General features: G+C 36.1%; 1 long non-coding RNA gene across 2 annotated transcripts; it reads left to right on the forward strand.

Annotated features, from left to right (window-relative positions):
- Window positions 1–518: 518 nt before the first annotated feature.
- On the forward strand, window positions 519–18,167 carry LOC108447369. Of its 2 annotated transcripts, XR_001862914.1 has the most exons (5): window positions 519–9,775; window positions 10,653–10,710; window positions 13,400–13,530; window positions 17,171–17,221; window positions 17,692–18,167. It is a non-coding gene; the product is annotated as an uncharacterized LOC108447369 (long non-coding RNA). The 2 variants fall into 2 exon arrangements; XR_001862912.1 differs by lacking the exon at window positions 519–9,775 and having other exon boundaries at window positions 10,520–10,710.
- The last annotated feature ends 1,920 nt before the right edge of the window (window positions 18,168–20,087 follow it).

The following is a 20,087-nucleotide window of genomic DNA, read 5'->3' on the forward strand; positions in this document are numbered from 1 at the left end:
CATAGAACTCCACCATGATAGCTCTCAGCCCTGCCTGTGCAGCATTCCCATCAACACTGTAAAAAACTGAGACAAATCAGCCTCCAATTTAAGGGCTTATAGAAAAGGAAATGGAGCTCCAGCTTTAGAAGAACACAAAGGAGCAGATCCTCCTTCACCAATGCAGATATCAAATACGCAATCTGCCCTAGAGACTCACATGATGGCCAGTGCTGGTTCTGGCAAGATTTTGGCAAATCTGCCCTCAGATTTGTACACATACAAATGACACCAATGACTTCAATAGAGAGCGATGAAAAGCAGTGAAATCAGAAAGCAGTATGGAAACCCACATGGACTGGGAAAATACTACATGTGTCTGCAGTATAAAGAACAAACTCCTGGATATCATCAGTGACCGTTTAAAACTCTAATTGGCCTATATCCCATTGCAAAAGATGCAAATGTTTGACTGGTTTCCAGGAGCACCTGGGACTCTACATCTTCAAGGGAGATTGTACAACTGAAGAGGTTGCAGTTACGTTGATTCAACAATCTCACAGACTCCAAAAGGCCAAAAAATTTAATGAAATTTAAGCAGTAAGAAAGTGATTGACACAAGAAAACAGTTAAAATTTTGTTAAAAATAAAGCAGCTGAGAGAACTTAGTTTTTGCAAAGGTATACCAACACAACCCAGGCCAGAAGTTTCCTCAAAATCTCAGTAACTTTATGAAACAGATCTAAAGGAGCAGACTCTGAAAGATGCACTCCTTGATCTACTGCTTGTCAACAGAGTGGATCTCGTGAGAGAAGTGGAGATTGACCACCCTTGTGTTACTATACCTTTGCAAAAACTAAGTTCTCTCAGCTGCTTTATTTTTAACAAAATTTTAACTGTTTTCTTGTGTCAATCACTTTCTTACTGCTTAAATTTCATTAAATTTTTTGGCCTTTTGGAGTCTGTGAGATTGTTGAATCAACGTAACTGCAACCTCTTCAGTTGTACAATCTCCCTTGAAGATGTAGAGTCCCAGGTGCTCCTGGAAACCAGTCAAACATTTGCATCTTTTGCAATGGGATATAGGCCAATTAGAGTTTTAAACGGTCACTGATGATATCCAGGAGTTTGTTCTTTATACTGCAGACACATGTAGTATTTTCCCAGTCCATGTGGGTTTCCATACTGCTTTCTGATTTCACTGCTTTTCATCGCTCTCTATTGAAGTCATTGGTGTCATTTGTATGTGTAGCTGATAAACAGAAACTGAAGTTGTACTTTTCCTATCGTGTTAACTATTGAGATGTTAGGGTTTCTTTTAATTTGATTTCATTCTAGCTGCTTTGTAACAGAGAAATAATCTAACATCAGCATGGCCTGTGTTTTCTTTCCTTTTTATCTAGATGAAACAGCATGGTTTACCAATCATGAAATTTCCAAACCATGTGCTTTTCTGCATCTGCCTTTTTACTTCTCCTTCTCACTTTAAAACACACTGACGACCCCCTTGGTTTTAAGTGCTCATGGTGCAGTTCACATACAGTGTGTTCTTTCTGTGCAGACAGAAGTTTAATCCAGAAATTTTCTTAACACCTTAAATGTTTATTTAATGTAGCTGAACTGGACTGACTAATGGACCGACAAATTCAAAGAATAAATAACAAGGAAAAAGAACTATGCATTGATACATCCAGATACTGATCGTACAAGATTTACTGCCATACAGAAAATGACTCAAATAAAAAAATTTAAATTCAGACTCTCATAGAGAGTTCAGATAGTGAAGTGTGCCTGTTTTTGATGTCTTTTCCCAGGAAGAAAGACTCATTATTTTTAAAATATATTTCCAGGCTGGCTTGCCAAATACTATGCTTTCTTAACACAAAAAAAGATGGAACAATGTATAAAACACTATAAAATAGCCTGGTTCTGTTTGATTTTCAATTTTCTTATTGTTTCCCACAGTCATTTTGGGAGGGTTAGTATCGTGCTATGACACAATATTCTGTATGAAATATTCCTGTTCCAAGTAGAAAGCAAAACTTTGGCTGACTGATCACAGCCACCTGCCTACATACTCATACCACTCATACACACTGGGTTCCACAGTTTCTAAATGTTGTAGTGTGTCTTTCTTGAAGAATTTGATTCAAAACTTTTGAATTTTTTCTGAATCCTGAAAATCAAAGTAATACTTTGCGAATAATGAGGATGAGCAATTATTAGAAAAGAACATATATTTTATGTTAGGAAAAGATTTGTCAAATTATTTGTGACTAATCATTGAAAATCATCTCAGGTAAAAGGTGAGACTTCAATATAACTATTGTTATCCTGTAAGATTTATCCACTTGAAACTGGACCACATTTATGGAAATGATTGTTGCTTCATAGAGAACTAGCAAGAAGCTTAGTCATTTAGAAAAGGATGACCACAACAAATGGAACTCTTTCATGATGCATGGACCATTGAAATATCCTGTCTGTGTTAACTTAAGGAAAAATAAAAAATAAGCCTGCACTCTACATTATTTTTCTACTGTTTTCTGATGAAGCTGATTTATATCATTATCAGCTCTCCAAAGTGACATTATGCCTGAGTATTTTCTGCTGGCTTGTGCTATGGAAAATAAACATTAGAAATTAAAAGAGACTTTGAAGCTACTAATAGCATTTCATTTTACAGTTGCGGAACACGTGGTTTTTGTTCGTATTGAACGTGCTCAATGACTGCTGACAGGTTATTCACTTCTTGACATTCTACTGCATTTTGATGATGTGAAAGGTCTTTCAGTCTTTGAAACTTAAAGGCATATTATCAGCCACACTCTTAATATACTCAGAATAGATGGAAATCCCCTATTTTTATAGAAATGAGACAGGACATTTTAGGCATCCTGGCTGGCATGAAAAATCAAGATGCTGAAAAGGAAATAGCCTTACTAACTCTGCATGGATCGCAACTTCTCTGACTGGAATTATTTTCACTAATCAAATAAAGATCCCTCTAAATACTTTCTGAAACTAATGAAATTTACTTGAAAAAGGGAAAAAATGTTGAATTTTACCTCTGAGAATTGTTTCTGAAATAAAGAAAAATATTTGCCACACTTTAAGTAAGTTCACATAAACTGACCATGAACTGTCATCTTAGACACAAAAGATTTCATTCTTCTGTGTGTGTAGTCTCATAGCAACAGATTTGCTTAAAAAATGTATTCAGAACTTAGTACAATAGAGATTTGAATAGAAAGAATATGAATGGTTTAAAATACGTACCTAGAGTCTACTGAGAGGCATCATGGGTGGCAACACTTCCAATTTTTGTCTGCAGACATCATAGGGACCAGTTTGTGAAGGCATGGCAGCAAAAAACAGTGAAATATGTAAAATGTTTCTTCTCCTTGAGCATGCATCATGTTCTGACAGTCCCTACTCCTCCCATAATATTGAGCTTTGAAGGAAAATTCAAGATGTCCAGAGAAGGCAAAGAGAAAGGTCTTTATATGCTTTCTAATTGCTGAGACAGTCCTCCTGGTACGCAGTACTTTTAAAATCTGTCCACACACCAACAGTCTTGTGAATCGAGGAAGAAAACTTCACTTGAATCTGATATGTCTTACAAAGATACTTCTAAAGGAAGCATGAAAAAATGAGGCAATGTTTTTTTGCATGCAGAAAAAACTCCTTATGGGACATGGGACATATATGTTGTCACCAGATTTCTTTTGCTTCTGTGCTATTGTAACTTTTGATGAGCTTGCTATGGTTCTGGAAATGAGAATTCCAAGCAGATTTTTATTGCTATGTTATGTATGCAGATCACAGTCATATGAGTGACTGTAGTTTTCTAATGGTGCTGACTATCTTGTGCACTGTTAACCAGAGGTTAGGAACAGTAGTGAACTCTGGAACTCATCTACCAGGGCTTTGACTTCAAAGTTCCCAAATAGGAGATCATCAACACTGCTGGAAATTGAGCTAGTGGCTCAAGACAGGTATCTGAGTATCTTGATGGAACCTCCCCCAGAAATGGGGTCAATAAGTGGTGACTGGGATTTTGAGGTTGTTCACCAATCATGTAATACATGTCATACGGCAAGGAATAAACATTTTCCGTCCTTTCCGTCCGTCATATTTGTGTCTGTAATTCACTGAAGTTGTAGCCTTTGAGCAGGAATCAGAAGTTCAAGAATGGCTTTCACATGTATGTGTAAATCAGCACTAAATAAAAGGAAAAAGAAAAATTAAAACATTTCTGAAAGAGTAGCTATGAGGCAAATACTGAAAGTGAAGATGGAGAAAATGCAGAAAATGCATTTTTTTAATATAGATCAGGTAGAGGAATAAAATCACACTTTGATGAAATCTAATCATTAAGACAAGAGCTGTGGTAGGAGGCAATTTAGCACAAAAAGACATACTAGGAAAGTCATATACTTTTCCACAAATAGATAATAAGCACAATTAATTTATTTGATGTCTCTGCTGATAAAAGTACATGCATCAGTTTAATAATGAGGTGGCAACTTGGTGCAATCCCATTTTGGAATGTCATAAAAGTTTTCAAAGACGTTGACGTTTAGTTATTTGCTCTGATTTTCAAATTTTAAAAAAAAGCAAACCATCACAACAGCAACAACAACAACAACCTACTGTTATAAAACTGAGCTTATTAGACTTCATGAATTATTTTGGCAAATAATGGCGAGTAATTATAAAGTAGTAAAAGCTGTGGTTTTATTGAAGTTATTCTGTGCACAAGTCTTGCAGTGATCACAACCTAACAGCCAGGTGAGTTCCACAAAGGTAACTTGCAACCGGCACAGACAAAGTGGAGTCATCTCATGATGCTTTCAGTACTGTGTTTATGCTGGTGCACAATTTAGTGCTAACCTCACCCAAATCACAGGCTGACTGCTGGAGTAGGAGCTCATGGAATCTCCTGGAATGCCAACAATGCTCACACCAGCTACTTGACAGACACCTTATGGGACAATAATACTCTATTTGTGTGCTTAAGTCTGACCCACAGACAAAATGCTCAAATAATCTATCAGTTTGTCTTGCTTTCTCTCAGATCTGGCTAATGCCCAGCAGAATAATCATTATTCATAGAATTCTGTTAGCAAAATTTTAAAATTTTAAAAAAATTACATGTGTGCAACACATCAGTGATTGTCAGCCTTGGTGTGCTCATAAAGATTCACATAACCATAACAAGGCTGATCTCAAAGATATGTCTACAACTGCAGAAATTAGAGCAATGCTTCAGCTGTGTTTTTATGGTATGTGTGTACTGCCCCAATTTTTTTCTTTTTTGAAGCCTGATTTCACTTTCTTGGAAACACACCCATATTTGCAGAAATTCAGTTCTAATATTTTGGAATTATGTGGATTATACATACACATTATATGAAGGATGCTGCAAGTATATAAGATCAGATGAGTGAAGTTTGCTACAAACTTTTCTGATTTTCATCTCCCTAAACCAGATGTTCACTATTTTAACATTTGGAGAAAAATTAATATCTTTATGTTCCAATGTTTTGGATTCTTTCTTTCCAAAGTTCATGTTGTATGTGTTTAGGAAAGAAGCCACCTTTTATATGATTTATCTAAATTTCTCTGCAGACGAAATAAAATTTTTAAAAAAGGTGCATTTTGAAATATACAAACACATTTTGAAAAAAAAGTGCTTAGAATATACCCTTATTTTGTAAATTCAACATAGTGTTTTCAATAATTCAGTCAGAACAGAATTCTGAACACCATAGTTTGGCAACTAAAAAGCATGTAATTGAGATTTAAAACATGGTGTCCCCAGACTGAGTTTGTAATTGTTAAAAAATTTTAGTTTTGTTGGAATAACATTCTCAAGCAAAAAGTTATTTAGAGAAAAATTGTCCTGAAAAGTTGAATGATGTCTATATATGCTTTAGGGAAACCAATACTTATAACAATATATTTGGTTTTAGGGAGAAGTGTGAAAATTGCTGTGTGAAAATTAAGTGGTGTTCATTTTAAAGATTAATGTAAAAAAAGGCATTCGAACAAAAATACTCCTTCATAGATGAAAAGCAAAATAAAACTACATCTCAGGTGCATTGTTTTGCTGTTCCCTGAGGCCTGATATTTCTGGTGTGAAATACATACAGACATACTGTACTGTAATGCTGCAGCTGAGACCTATCAAGAAGCTCTGAGATGATTGTGCCTAGAATCTTCTGCTTTATTCTCCTATTACATGTCTAGTAAACTCTCACTGAGTTCTTTTGAAATCCACACGCTTTCAAATGCATTCACCATAAAAATGGAGTTACCTTATATAATTCTTGGCCTCTTATGTACTGAAAAAAAAAACTTCATCTTTTCTTGGCAGAATTAGTGATTAACTAGGCACAGACCCAAGACTGCTCTTTGTTAGAGTTGGTTTTTCCTGTTTCCATTTTTAAATAATGTAAATTCAGTAGCTAGAATTTTTGGGAATACTTACAGATGAACACAGAAATAATTTTTCTAATTATAGTAATAATAATAACAACAACAATTAATCTTATGTTAGAAAACTTAGAGTAGCATGAGGATTTCTATGAAAGAAAGATTAAAGTAATGGTGAACCTGTAGGTCTGGACACAAAAGACAGCACATTTCAGTGTTAAACTAACCAGCCCCAGTGGGGTGCACAGAAACTGGAAATATCAATTCAGATGTTAATGAGTGCTGAGACCTACAGACAAGATGTAACTAGGCCACTATTAGCAAACTGCAACTTCAGGTCTTGGACAATCCTCCAAATCTTTTGGAGTAATCCAGATGGAATAATTGCTTGGATGACATCCTAACAAAGGATATGGTAGAACAAACTAGTTTTCTGAAGTGGCCCGTACTCCATCTGTAACTCATTCTGCTCATACCAGGGACCTCCTAGGGTCTCACAGTCCTATTTGTATTTCCATTAGAGATTCCCACCTGTTGTGGGAATTTTTTATTCTTATTATTTTCTTATTTTTATTCTTATTATTATCTTATTTTGAATGAGAGTTCTTTTAGGGTGCTTTTCATTGAGAAATTAATAGAGATTTCAAGAGGAAAACAAGCTAATGTGTGATAGAGAAAGGATCTGTAAGGGATGAAGAGAAGTGTAATGCTGTTACCTTTTAACAGTGACCATTCTGTACCAAAATATTTAGAAGGACAGAACACAGAATAAAGCTTTAAGGCCCTGAAGGGATCTGAAAGAAAGCCTCAGACACAACAATCAGAAACCTTGATATCCTTGGCAAGTTGTGGCTCATCTCTTCCAGCCAAATTAGAAGCGACAAGTGTAATTGCTGAACACATCTCCTCTACACAATGGCTGATGTTCTCTGGAGAAATCCTTTTGCTCATGTAAAAAAACCTCATCAACACTGAGATAAGAAGAGGAATCTGAACAAGCTCCAGAAGTGGGCTCATGAGGTTCAACAAGATCAAGTGCATGTGCACTCACAGCCCAGAAAGCCACGTCTGTCCTGGACTGTCTCAGAAGAAATGTGACCAGAAGGAGGTTGAACGAGGTGAATCTTTCCTGCTACTCCACTTTCCTGAGGTCACTCTTGGAGCAGTACAACCAGCTCTGGGGTCCATCCAGCATAGGAAAGAAATGGACCTGTTGGAGGAGTTCCAGAGGAGGCCCACCAATAGGATCAAATGGGCTGGAGAATCTCTCCTGTAAGAGAGGGGGAGTTTTTGAGGCTAGAGAAGAGAAGGCTCTGGGGAGACCTTATCCCAGCTTTCAGTACCTAAAGGGAGCTTGTAAGAAAGATAGGAACAAACTTTTTTAGTACAACCTCTGGCAACAGGGGACAAGGGGTCGTGGTTTTAAACTGAAAGAAGATAGATGTAGACTAAGAGAAGATTTTTTACAAGGAGGGTGGTGAAACACTGATATAGGTTGCCTAGGAGGTGGATGTTCCATTCCTGGAAGCATTCAAGGTCAAGTTGGATTGGTGCTCTGAGAAACCTGATCTAGTTGAAGATGTCCCTGGTCATTGCAGAGGGCTTAGATAAGAAGACCTTTAATGTTCTCAACCAATCCATACTATTCAATGATTCTAAGTCTAGAAAACCAACTAATTGGTAAATCAACAGCAGTACATTAATTCACTCAAACCTGAAGTAAATATTATCTATTTCATATATTGCACACTGAAAGAAAAAGAAAAATTTCAGATATTCAGAGCAATATGTAATGAAATATGATTTTTAACCAAATAGAGTTATTATTGTTTATCACCCTGTCATGCCAGCTTGCTTTTGACTAGCTAATACACTCAATAACATTACAGAAGTTAGAAAGAATTGTCTTTGAATTATATTTGGTGAATAATTACAAATCATGAATAATGAATATCAAAATGAAGGAAACTGTCTGCACACATTTCATCAACAGAAAGAACTAAATACATTTAATATATATTTTTAAGGTATTCTTTACCTTCTAGTTACCATCAGATATATATGGAGAGCTGAGTAGAAATATCTAAATGAAAATGTATAAGCTGTTAACTTCAATGCCCTCTGTCATAAAATCAAGCCATTGACAGCAGTCATAAATGCAGTGTTTAATATCTTAAACCAGGCAGAAACAGAATTCATGTGGAACATTAAAAAATAAATAAATAATTCAAATATTCATCAAGGAAAAAAACCCACTTAAAAATTACAACAAAGGAATAGGTCAAATCTAAAAAATCTGAGTAATGGTCCTACACACCATTGTACCTAGTAAAAGCATGGAAATCAGAAAATTCAGTAAGCTTTTAAATTGTAGATGAATCCGAAAATTAGAAACAAATCACTGCTGCAGTATGTGCCCCAAGGCTGTTAGTCTCTTCACACACATCTGAAAGATTCTGTTGATGAATGTGTTCAACACAAGAAGATAAATTAAATTTCAAATTATGTATTTTTCTGGAAAAGTGAAATTATATTATTTAATATTGAAATTATATATTTTCCTGCAAATAGGACTCCAAGATATCTGTGTCACAAAGTGCTAGCAGTGGGAGACATTCATATATCAAAAGTGCATGTCTCATTTCAGAAAGACGTAGTATTCATGTCTTAAGCCTTTTTTGAGGATACCACCATGATTCTATTCCACAATCTCCATTTTTTGGTTTTGCTTAAAACAGCTTCCAAATGAAAAAGTCCATCTTCCCCTATCCATTCTTACCCTCTTCATTTCTCCTCTCTCAATCAAAAGAAGCAAGGAGCAGAAGGATGTAGTCTGTCAATATATCCCAATTTAATACAAACCCCTTGGTCATACCAAGTTCAATGTCTGGAGAACTTCCACATTGCCACAGAAAATTAAACTAATCTGGATAGATTCACAGGAAGCTGTATTTTCTGCTGAATGAAAGCTTTGGTGGCTTTTACCATTTTCCATTTCAGACTGAAACCATTAAGGAAACACATGAACACCTGAAAAACAAAGTGATTCTAAGACTTCCAGCTGTGAGTTGCATTAGGGCTTTTTACAATTACCCATTTTCTAGCTGCCAATTTAAAATGATCTGGTTATTACATTTTTTCTCAAAATAAGGATCAAGTTCCTTTAAGATTTAGAAAATGTTGTAGTGATGGAGAGACCACCCTGTTGGGGCTGTTCCTGTTGCACTGTGCTTTCTGCACTGAAATTTTCATCCATTTTCATCCACACTGGAAATTTCTGTGTTGAGTCTTCACTGAGTAACTACTCAGCCTTCATGAGAAGTCCGTGTGCCTTCATGGGGGTATGCGGGAAGAGGTAAGCTGAACTGGGGAGGCTGTGACTGTTGGAGGGAAAAAGATAGAATAGAGGGATAAGAGGGTAGAAGAGTTCCAGGATGACTTGGCTTGAGGAAAATAAACCTGGTATCAGGATTCAAAACTGGAAAGGTGTGGAGAATATGCTAGGCAGAAAGGGAATTAAGGTTTCAAAACAACGTTTTTCTATTTGATCACCAGTTATGATTAGGTATTCAAATTAATAATCCTAAACTGAGCGTAAGTAATTTTAAATGTAACACTAGAAAATGTTCCATTTTGCCCTTTAATTTGGAATGCTTATAAGAGACATTATTTCTTTTTAATCTTGTAAAAGAAACGAAGGTTGAAAACAGGGACTAAAATAACACTCCTCATATTTTCCTACCTGACATGAAGATAAAATATATCTTAGGAACAGGAGATAATACTGTCCAATGTCTGCAAGTTTTCTGCAGTATGATTTTATTCTGTTATTAACTCACTGAATGTAACCAGTGTCAGAATACTGAAAACTGATGTGAGATTTCTATTAATAACACTGAACACAAACTTTACCAGAAGATATATTTGGTACTTATGTCAAGAACAAGTCTTCCAGATGAATATAAACAGAGTATTTCTAAAAAAATAAAATTATACAGTGTATGGTATCTTTATACTGCATTTTTAATAATATCCATAATTAGACTTCCTTCCTTCCTTCCTTCCTTCCTTCCTTCCTTCCTTCCTTCCTTCCTTCCTTCCTTCCTTCCTTCCTTCCTTCCTTCCTTCCTTCTCCTACATAGATATCTACCTCTCTCTCTCTGTTTACCTACTTACCTTCTTATATTCAAGAAGTCAGGCTGTAAAATTCAGTTTCTCCTTTTTCTTTACAGATTATGAAAGGATTTATTCATCTCGTGATACAAGGGGAGCACAAGTCAAAGAAAGAAGGTAACAGCAAAAACAAGTTTGAAAAACAAACTGGAAATTAAACTGAAAAAAATAAAGGAGTTTCTTACAGTTTATTAATTTTTGAGGTACTGATAAAGGCAGACCTAAGAAAAGAAAATATGCTGGATCTGAGTGTGTTCTGTGGAGAAGGATGGGAGTATACACTTCAAAACTGTGATCTGGGAAAGTCATTTAGCATCACGTCAGCTCAGTTTTCCTAAATATAAACTGGTGAAGCTGGTGGAAAACAGTTTTGAAAGTCCTCTCTTGCTCAGGCACAATGTGCTTACAGATGTTCTCATGCCAAAGGGATAAGGAAGTTACAGAGTCCCACAGTCTACTGTGTGGGATCTTTGTGTTTGTAAGGTTCATTCTTCATGTAGAAGATTCTCTCTGTCTTAGTCTAACACACTGGATTTAGTAACCTCGTTGCCTCTGCTGCTCTGCAGAGGTTTGGATGGGATTTTGTATACTAAAGAGGAGTATATGGAAGAGTCTGTGTCAGAGATGAAGTAATTTCAATGGGTAAATTAACTTTGTTGCTGCTTGCTGCTCTCTCAGAATGTTTTAAGGTGCTTATATCAATAAGATCAAAGATCATGGGAGAAAGTATGTCTAACAACTTGTGAAAGAAAAGAAAATAGAAAGATCTGAGGAAGCTTTTCTTTTCCACCCAAACACAGATCCAAAGACGGAAGGAAACACTGAAACATTCATAAAAGCATCTCTTCTGTCCTACAATCCAAACATCTGGAGCAGCTGCCTTTGGCACTTCTTGATGCTGACGTAGTTTCTTTGTTAGATGTTACTCAAGATTCTCATGTTTGTCTTGCAATACTTGAAATCATAAGGCACTGTAGATTTTAGAAGTTCATAGTATGACTATATGGCTAGGCAAGCACTTAGGAGTTATTTGGTTCATAGATTTCGATTGCTTCTTATTTTTTATGTTTAATTATTGTAACATTCATTTCATGTTTAATCATCACTATTCCACTTTCTGTCAGAATGAAAGAAATTTGACTCTTGCTAAGATCTTGTCCTAAAGGATTGATTTCGCTAAGAATGCTGGAGCCTAAAACAGGACTTCAGGTACCTTAGTTAGTTTTTCTTCTGATCAATGTACAAATGATCTAAGCATTTTAGCACCCATATTCAAATTAAAACTTGACAGAACCCAGAAAATTAGTTGCTACAGTGCAATAGAATTTGAGGCCTGAGTCTTTACCTATGTTTTGTCTAGGGGGATTTTTTCTGGGAGATGGAAAATTGAGTCTGGAATGGATGAACCAAAACCAGGAAATGATGATAACAAAGTTTCTTGCAGACTTATTTAGCACATCCATTTTCTACTGCAACAGTTGCATGTAGTAAGGATATCAGCCTTATTTAATAATTCAAGCATAACACATGAAAGTGTCCACTCTCAATAGACTTTTCCAACCTGCACCACATCAGAAGAGTTGCCTGCAATAACAGAATATCAGGATTATTCAGCATTCAACAGCCTCTCCAACCAGCCCTGAGCAGGAACAGAGCTCTTCAGCTTGCCCTAAGCACATCTTAAGTTTAATTAATGGAATGTAAATACTTAACTAATTTTCAGGTACAATTCCAGGACCAAGCAGTTAAAACATTAGTCACAAAACTGCATAACTCTTAGGACCTAAAATTGTTTTTCTTTGGTGTTAGTCCTTCTCTGCTGCAAGACAGGAAGATTGGGTTTTCTGCATTAGATTAAACTTTGAGAAGATGCCTACTGTGCTGAAAAGGCACAGTCGGAAGTGGAAGCATCTGCAATGATGTGATAGTGTACACATGGTGGATAGGAGATGTAGCTTCTGCTGATTATAAACATCAATTCCTCAGCGGGAAGTCCCACTGACAATATTAGTAGTTTTTACTTAGGAACAAGTACATCCTCCAAGTTCTGTCTAATGTGAAAAGATTTATTTAAGAGAAGGTGAAAAGCTAGCTTTGTTATTGCTTTTGTATGGCTCTTGCCTATATCACAGGGCTGTAGGCAAAAATATAGCAGGAACTATGGAACACCAACATGAAATTTGTGTTAAAAAATAGATCAAGATCACATAGATGCTTGTGTCAGAAGTAGTTTATGTCCCACTTAAATAACACTTTGTTTTTACACACCTAGGACACTTATTCAGATTTTATCATGTTGAAAATGCTGTTCTTTTAAGTTACATTAACAGAAAGACCATTCCTGAATCACCTTCAAAATAAAGGCAAGGAAAAGGTAGAAGTAAGCAAACAGAAGCAAAATGAAATAGAAAGTAAGCCAGCATTGTAGCTGACGAACTAATTAGTTTTAGCACATGACTAAGCTGGAAAGCTCTGATGAAATAACTATATCATAATTCTGTCATTTGCTAGATATAAACCCAAAGTAGATTATACATTTTAATTACATTCTGATGAGGACTAGACTCCTTCAGTGTACACATTACTTCATTTTCCCTTTAAATCAGTGTCTTTTTGTTCTCCTTTCTATTTATTCCTTTGGAGTTCTGAAGCATCAAATCATCTATCTGAGCAGTTTCCAACATGAATCCCAAAGCTGACGAATGATTTATACCAGAACCTCATGTATCAGCAGTGCTGTACTTTTTCTCCAGAATTTTGTCATATCCTGTTTTGCATATCTTGAGTATAAATGTATTTTCCACAGGGGCAGGATACGGTTTGTTTTGATCCCCATCTGAAAGAGACTCAAAAGCCAAATGATGAAAAACAGACTCAAACTTCTTTCTCCACTGAGTTTGACAAATTATTCTAATATGCAGCAATCATAAGGAAAAGGTAAGAAGGTTCCGAACTCAAGCACTACCACCTCCCTCTATGTGGGAAAAATAGATTTTAACTTATAGAGTGCTTCTTTTTCTGCTTAAAAGTATGATTTGAAAATGCCTATTTGCATGTGATAGATAGATAGATAGATAGATGGATGGGATTTCTTCTTACTGCTTTGGAAGGAATTACTCATAACATCTTTCATGGAAAAAAAAGAAATTCGGTACTTCCACTCACCTATAGGATAGACTATAACTACAATTTTAAATTCTAAATATCTAAATATTCTTTAAATTATAAATATTCTTTAAATTCTAAATAATTTTAAATTAAATTTCATCTCAGTAGTTCAGACACGTGTCAAATTGCAGACTGTGCAGAACCAAGTTTCCCATTCCCAGATCCCAAAGGGTTTGCCTGCATAGCCCTGTCTTCTGCATCCTTGGGCACTTAGAGCAGGGCTCTCAGGAACACAGTGTCTTTCTGCAGAATTAGAGTCTGTATCAATGAACCCGGAGAACACAGAGGCAGTGCACACCACTATCACCTCCTGACACATCAGTGCCAGCACATGGTCAGACTCCAGACAGAGGAGTTGGGAACACAGCTCCTCACTGTACCAGCACAAGTTTAGGTCTCTGCCTCCTGTTAACCACTCTTCCTAAACCGAGGTGAAGTGGGACAGTCTAATTAACACCATGGATCTGACCTTGGTCCACCAGAACTAATCGCAGCTCTTTTTGTACCATAACCACACCGCAGTGCTGGTTTTACAAGGGCTGACAGAGGCTCAGCAAATTTGTTTCAGTGCTGCTCTGCTTTTGGTATCTGATGGCAATAAAGGTATATGAAAAAGACATTAGGCCTGATAGATCAGTCTTGATAGGCTGTGGCTAGGCAACATGGACATAAAGCAGAGATTATCTGGAGCCAAAATACATTGCCCACAGATAGTGGAGGTATTCAGGCTCCATGATCTTTCATTCACTTCAGATGACTGCATAAATCCCAATTAGATTTCAAGTCACTTCTGTGAATAAGGCCATAAGTACTTTTCTCTCTCTCTCTCTCTCCTTCTATTCTGGCCATTTACTTGTCCATGAATGTCAGTGTCCCAGGGTGCAGAATAGGAAAGGCTGTTCTGTATCCTGGGACACCGGAAAATTCAGGTACAGACTTAGAAGATCAGCATTTATTTAGGAGCAATCGCACAGTGTAAGGGTATATAAAGATCTCAAAACCCCTTTCTGATCTTAATCTGTATAAAAAGGCAAAAAATTTGCACAACTTTAAAAAAAAATTATCTGCATATTGATATGCAGCCTTTAAAGAAACCTGGAAAGGGAGAAAAGTGAAATTTCAGTAATTTATTAAATGTTGATTTATTTTCCTCCCCATCTGTGTCAACTGTCCACAACTAAACTGTTACTGGCACAATAACCTGTTGTGACTATTTCCTCCGCAGGCTTTCATAACACACTGTGAAAGTTGCATGTCAGGTCCCAGTGTCCTACTTTAAATTTGAGGTCCTCCTCTTAGACAGGTCAGCTGCCAGGATTAAATAAACTCTGTCAGTCTTGGCCTGGAACTGAAGATTTTGCTCTCCTGATTACAGTTGGCATACAGCATCTTCTGGATTATCACTGGAACAGGTTTTCCAGAAAAGCTACGGTTTCCCCTTCCCTGGAAGTGTTCAGGGCCAGATTGGATGGGACTCTGAGCAACCTGGTCTGGTGGAAGGTAACCCTGCCCATGGCAGGGGAGTTGGATTTATAATGTCTTTAAAGTCCCTTCCAACCCAAACTATTTTATAATTATATGTTGTTATGATTTTATGATCCAGCGTACTTTCAAAAAAGATAATTTTGTTCTTTCTTTCATATTTTTATCACCACTAGTGGAAGATGAGAGAATTGTGAGGGAAGATGAGGGGAAAATGAGGGAAGAATGAAGAAAGAATGATTTTTTTTTTCATTACTCCATGTCCTCAGCAAAGTATGGCAAGATTTACTGTTTAGTGGTTCACAGGCAGTATTATTTGGCCATATAAGGTTCTAAGGAATTGAAACATGAGTCAGTCCACAGTAACCAAGTCAACATTGAAACACAGTGCTGCAAATTGACAAACAGTGGTGGGGTTGCTTTGACAAAAATCTATGTCATGATATACACGTACCAAGCTGTGTCTCAGCTGGCCGTGCAGATTTTATAGTGATGAGTTTCAGACAAAACTCTTAAAGAGGATGTCTAAGAAACTAAATACCTAGATTATCTAATAACTTGTTGTAAAGCCTGAAGCAGTGAATGGCAAAATTATTACACTGAATATCAGTTGCCTATGAATATGTACATAAATAAAATCAGACAAATTATGGATGTATATAAAAAGTAACCATATTTCTTGCTTTTCTTGTTTTACCCTCCAATAAACAATTTAAATAAAACTATCTATTTTAATACCTTATTTTTCTGTGAAATACTTGATATTTTCATCATTAAACACAATTCTATCTGTGGTATTCATTGATTCCAAAGGATGCTCTTAATTTTATTTTCAATAATGCAGGCATCATGTTTAATGAACACAAACAGTTCTTTTTAGCTCTGAACCAGTGGGAGCCACAGAACCCTGAATTTATTCCATGAATCCTCAGTAGATGGCATGGGTTTTTGCTCTTTACTTGCTGAACATTTCACAAGATAAAAAGTTTTGCTGTAGGATTTAATCTAAAATGTCTTGCCATTAGTGGAAAACTATATCTTGAAAATATTTTCCCCTTTTGTGACATTTCTTGTTACACTGTGAAGGTAAAAGAATGAAAATAGAACACAAATAAAAATGACTGGTTTAAGTCAAAATTATCTTTGACCATATTGCAATTTATGACTTTATCTTAGAATTTTTAAAGTTCGATTTCACTTTTCTTAGCTGGAGTAATGATTCATTAGATATAACAATGCAAAAATTCAAAATGTTATGTAAAGAATTAATTTTGCAGAACAGTAAATATAGTTTTACTTGATCTGTGTAAAAAATAAGTCATATTTCAATATTCCTTATGAAATGAATGAGGTAATTTCTTCATCACTTAGCAGTGATTTAAAAGTAAGTAGAAAATAACATGAGAAGAAAAAAAGAAACACAGCCTGGGTCTTTGGCTATACTTCTCAGCAATGCTAATTAAGATAAGGTCCTCAGCAATATCACGTGATGTCTGTGATGCTCCTTTTACTGTGGAATGTGGAATATCTGAGTGACTGCTTGGGGAAGGACTAAGAGGCCAACTTGTTGTTGGGCAGAGAGCTGCTAGAAAAGCATTAACTGCCCATAAAGAGTAAATAAAAAACAAATTTATGGTATTAATTTAATGAAAAAAAAAATTAGTAAACACAGATAAATTCAGTGTCTTTTCATAACTGTTGAAAGCTTGTTTTCATGGAGTTTGCTTAGCAGTCTGCCTTTTTCCTTTATTTTTATTTGAAAAGATATGTCTCAAAGCATCTTATTTTTTTACTTTGCCTTATTTTACACATTCTTATGTGTTTTATTATGCAGTTTATATATTTTTCTTATGCAGTTTATATATATACAGCTTATACTTCATGTCTAGGATTGATTTTTACTTGATGTATATGGTCAACTTCACAGGAAGAAAAAATTCCAAGCACTCAGTGTGCACTGATTGGGCCTCAGCTGCAGGTAAGCTGGATTTTAACAAGGTTTGTTACAAGTTCAGCTCAGAGAATGTTAAGAGAAAAATCAGCACTAGTGATTTTCAGTCTGAAGTTGATAAACATCATATGAAGGTTCCACTATTGATTCAGTCTGGTACATGGGAAGACTGGGTCTGGTCAAATCCAAAGACAAATCTATACCAGCCACCAATCTGAAAAACATAAGGTAGTGTTAGGCCTAAAATATTTTAATATCTCTTCAGAAAAAACATCATTGTTAACCTTTAGCCTTCTTGGGAAGTCTGGTCATTTCTGAGCCTCCAGACACAGATGGGATTGATGAAAACCAAGAAGCTCATGTGGCCTGAGCATCAATGAGCTTACTACATACCTGTGAAAGATGCCTGGCCTGGGAATATGGCAGATATGCCAATTTCTTAGCAATCTGCAAAAAAAATGTCAGAATCTGACTGAGACTGTATTTCTTTCCTGCAGGACTCTGGTTAACAAGATTGTCTCAGAATAAATGGTGCAGCTGTTATTAAAATCTGCGTGGAGAAAAGATAAAAGTCTGACTGCCAATTGCTTGTCAACATCCTTTGGGTGCATGACAAATCTACTTTATCAAGAGCAAAGCATTGGTTTCTGTGTAGCTTTCACTGATTTAATAAAACCCAAGTGTGCAAGATTAGCCTGATATGTGTGAGCCCTTTCCCATGTGGTTTCTGATGTTTCTGAGATAGCTGGGAGCTCTGATACCAGAATAGTTTGGGAGAACCCTGGAGAACCCTCTTCCACTTCATTTTAAGGCTGCTGTACCTACCCCATTTCCAATGTATCGTCTGGTAACCCCATAACTGATATTAGAAGTCAATTTCAAGCCACAGATGACTTGATTAAACTCTTCAGACTCCTATTTCATTGGATTGAGACTGCCAAAAAGAAAAAATAAATTCATCTACACAAACAGACACATTGAATTGGAACAATTTGCTAGTTTTATGATAGGCTTTGGACTACATTGTTGCTTTGAGGAAAAGCAATAATATGCATAAAATCGCATCTGGAAGGGAGAGGTGAGTGGGAATCACCTCCAAGTCTCCTTTGAAGAAACTGCGGATGGCGAAGCCATCTCTCATTTCTATGAAGGCAAGCAAGCAAAATGCGTGCGGTCTTTAGAGGAGCTCATTCTCCCCCACATTAAAGCTTTTACACCAGTGTTGTAGACTGGAACATTGTGAAACATCATTATTTCACAGACATTTTTCCGCGAGGAAGTGACTACTCCTCAGCAGATTGCAAGACACTTCTATGCCACTCTATGGCCAAGTGGCCTGAAAAGTTTCAATAACTAATGTTGTTAATGGTTCAGAGGGATGAATTCTGAGTCTCCAGAAGCACACATGTGGCATAACTTGAATATATAGCCATGCCACAGTTAGTTCAACTATCCTGATGCACTGACAATTTCTTTAATCATAAGGATGACAAACACTAAGTGTTGAAGATAAATACGCAGAAGAGTGAAGAAAATCACTCATAACTCATACATATAGATAGTATTGCTGCCAATAACTTAAACAAGGATAATTAGATAAAGTACTTGAATTGGATTCAAGTATCACTAATCACATTTAGCAAGAAAGACCAGAGGTTTGCTGAAAGAAATTACTGCAAACAGATCTCTATTTATAATGCAATCTTTTCCCAGCAAGTTCTACAAAGTTTCAGTTGGTTTATTCCAGTTTCTAAGGAAAAAAGGTCACTTGTCTTCAGTTGGTTTTGTACACCTTTTTCCTCTCATTAGTGTTTCCCCTATTCAACCAAAATAAAGGTGGTCATTTTAAAGTTACTGACATTTTCTGACAAAAGAGCTATTGCCATTAAATGTAACAACACTTTGTAATGCCACACCTCTTCAAAAAGTACCTTGAAGTCCTGTAGATCCAACATATCATTTACTTTATTTTTCTTAGTTCCAGGACACATTTTGTGACCTGGTTACTCTCCTTGGGTATCTTCTGAAAAAGGCTATGTTTTCTGTCTGTGTATTACCCTGGAAAAGAAACACAGCAGTTACAAAACTGTGTAATTACTTAATCATTACTTTTCTATCACAGTACTATGATCATAAAACTGTACAAAAGTTGTCCAAGTGGATGAATATTTTCCATTTCAGGCTCTAGTGTAATACCACAAATGCACAACACATTTTAGAGGCCCTGTCCCAACAAGAAAAAAAAGCCCTTGTTTTTCCATCACAGCTGAGTGGAAGCTTTAATAATCAAGATGAGTATGACATTCATTAATATTTAACACATGGTTGCCACTTGAATTTGTTGTCAAACATTGGATATCCAGTGAAATTAGGTATTAATGCTGTCATAGAACAGATAATTAAACACTGGTTTTGTTGATCAGTGTTGTGATCTTGATCTTCAGTGGTAGCCAAGACTGATAAAATAGTAACATAGTGCCAAACTAAAGTCAGTAAACAGTACATTTTACTACTTTATATGATTTTTGATTTAGCTTGTGATTGCTTTCCAGAATATTAAGCTGATCTGGATATGTAGTAATAATAAAAACCATGAGTGCTCCATATATTCCCGTTGGATAACGGTTTTCAGAGCAAAAATAAAATAGACTTTGGCTGTGTGACCTGTGTCATTTCACAAAACCTGATCATGCCACTGATTCTCCCATATGCTTATACAGGGATTTATGTCAGAGAGCTGTGACACCCTTGAGCAAACGACATTTTCTCATAATCACAGGACATTTTAGGGAATAATTAACTTGAATCCATTTTTCACTCTTCATTTACTGCTAAATTTTATACAATTTAACATTTTAACATATTTTCTGTCACTCTATCCAGCAGACTCCAC

This window comes from Corvus brachyrhynchos, unplaced genomic scaffold, assembly GCF_000691975.1.
Source record: "Corvus brachyrhynchos isolate BGI_N302 unplaced genomic scaffold, ASM69197v1 scaffold83, whole genome shotgun sequence".
NCBI classification, from domain to species: domain Eukaryota; kingdom Metazoa; phylum Chordata; class Aves; order Passeriformes; family Corvidae; genus Corvus; species Corvus brachyrhynchos.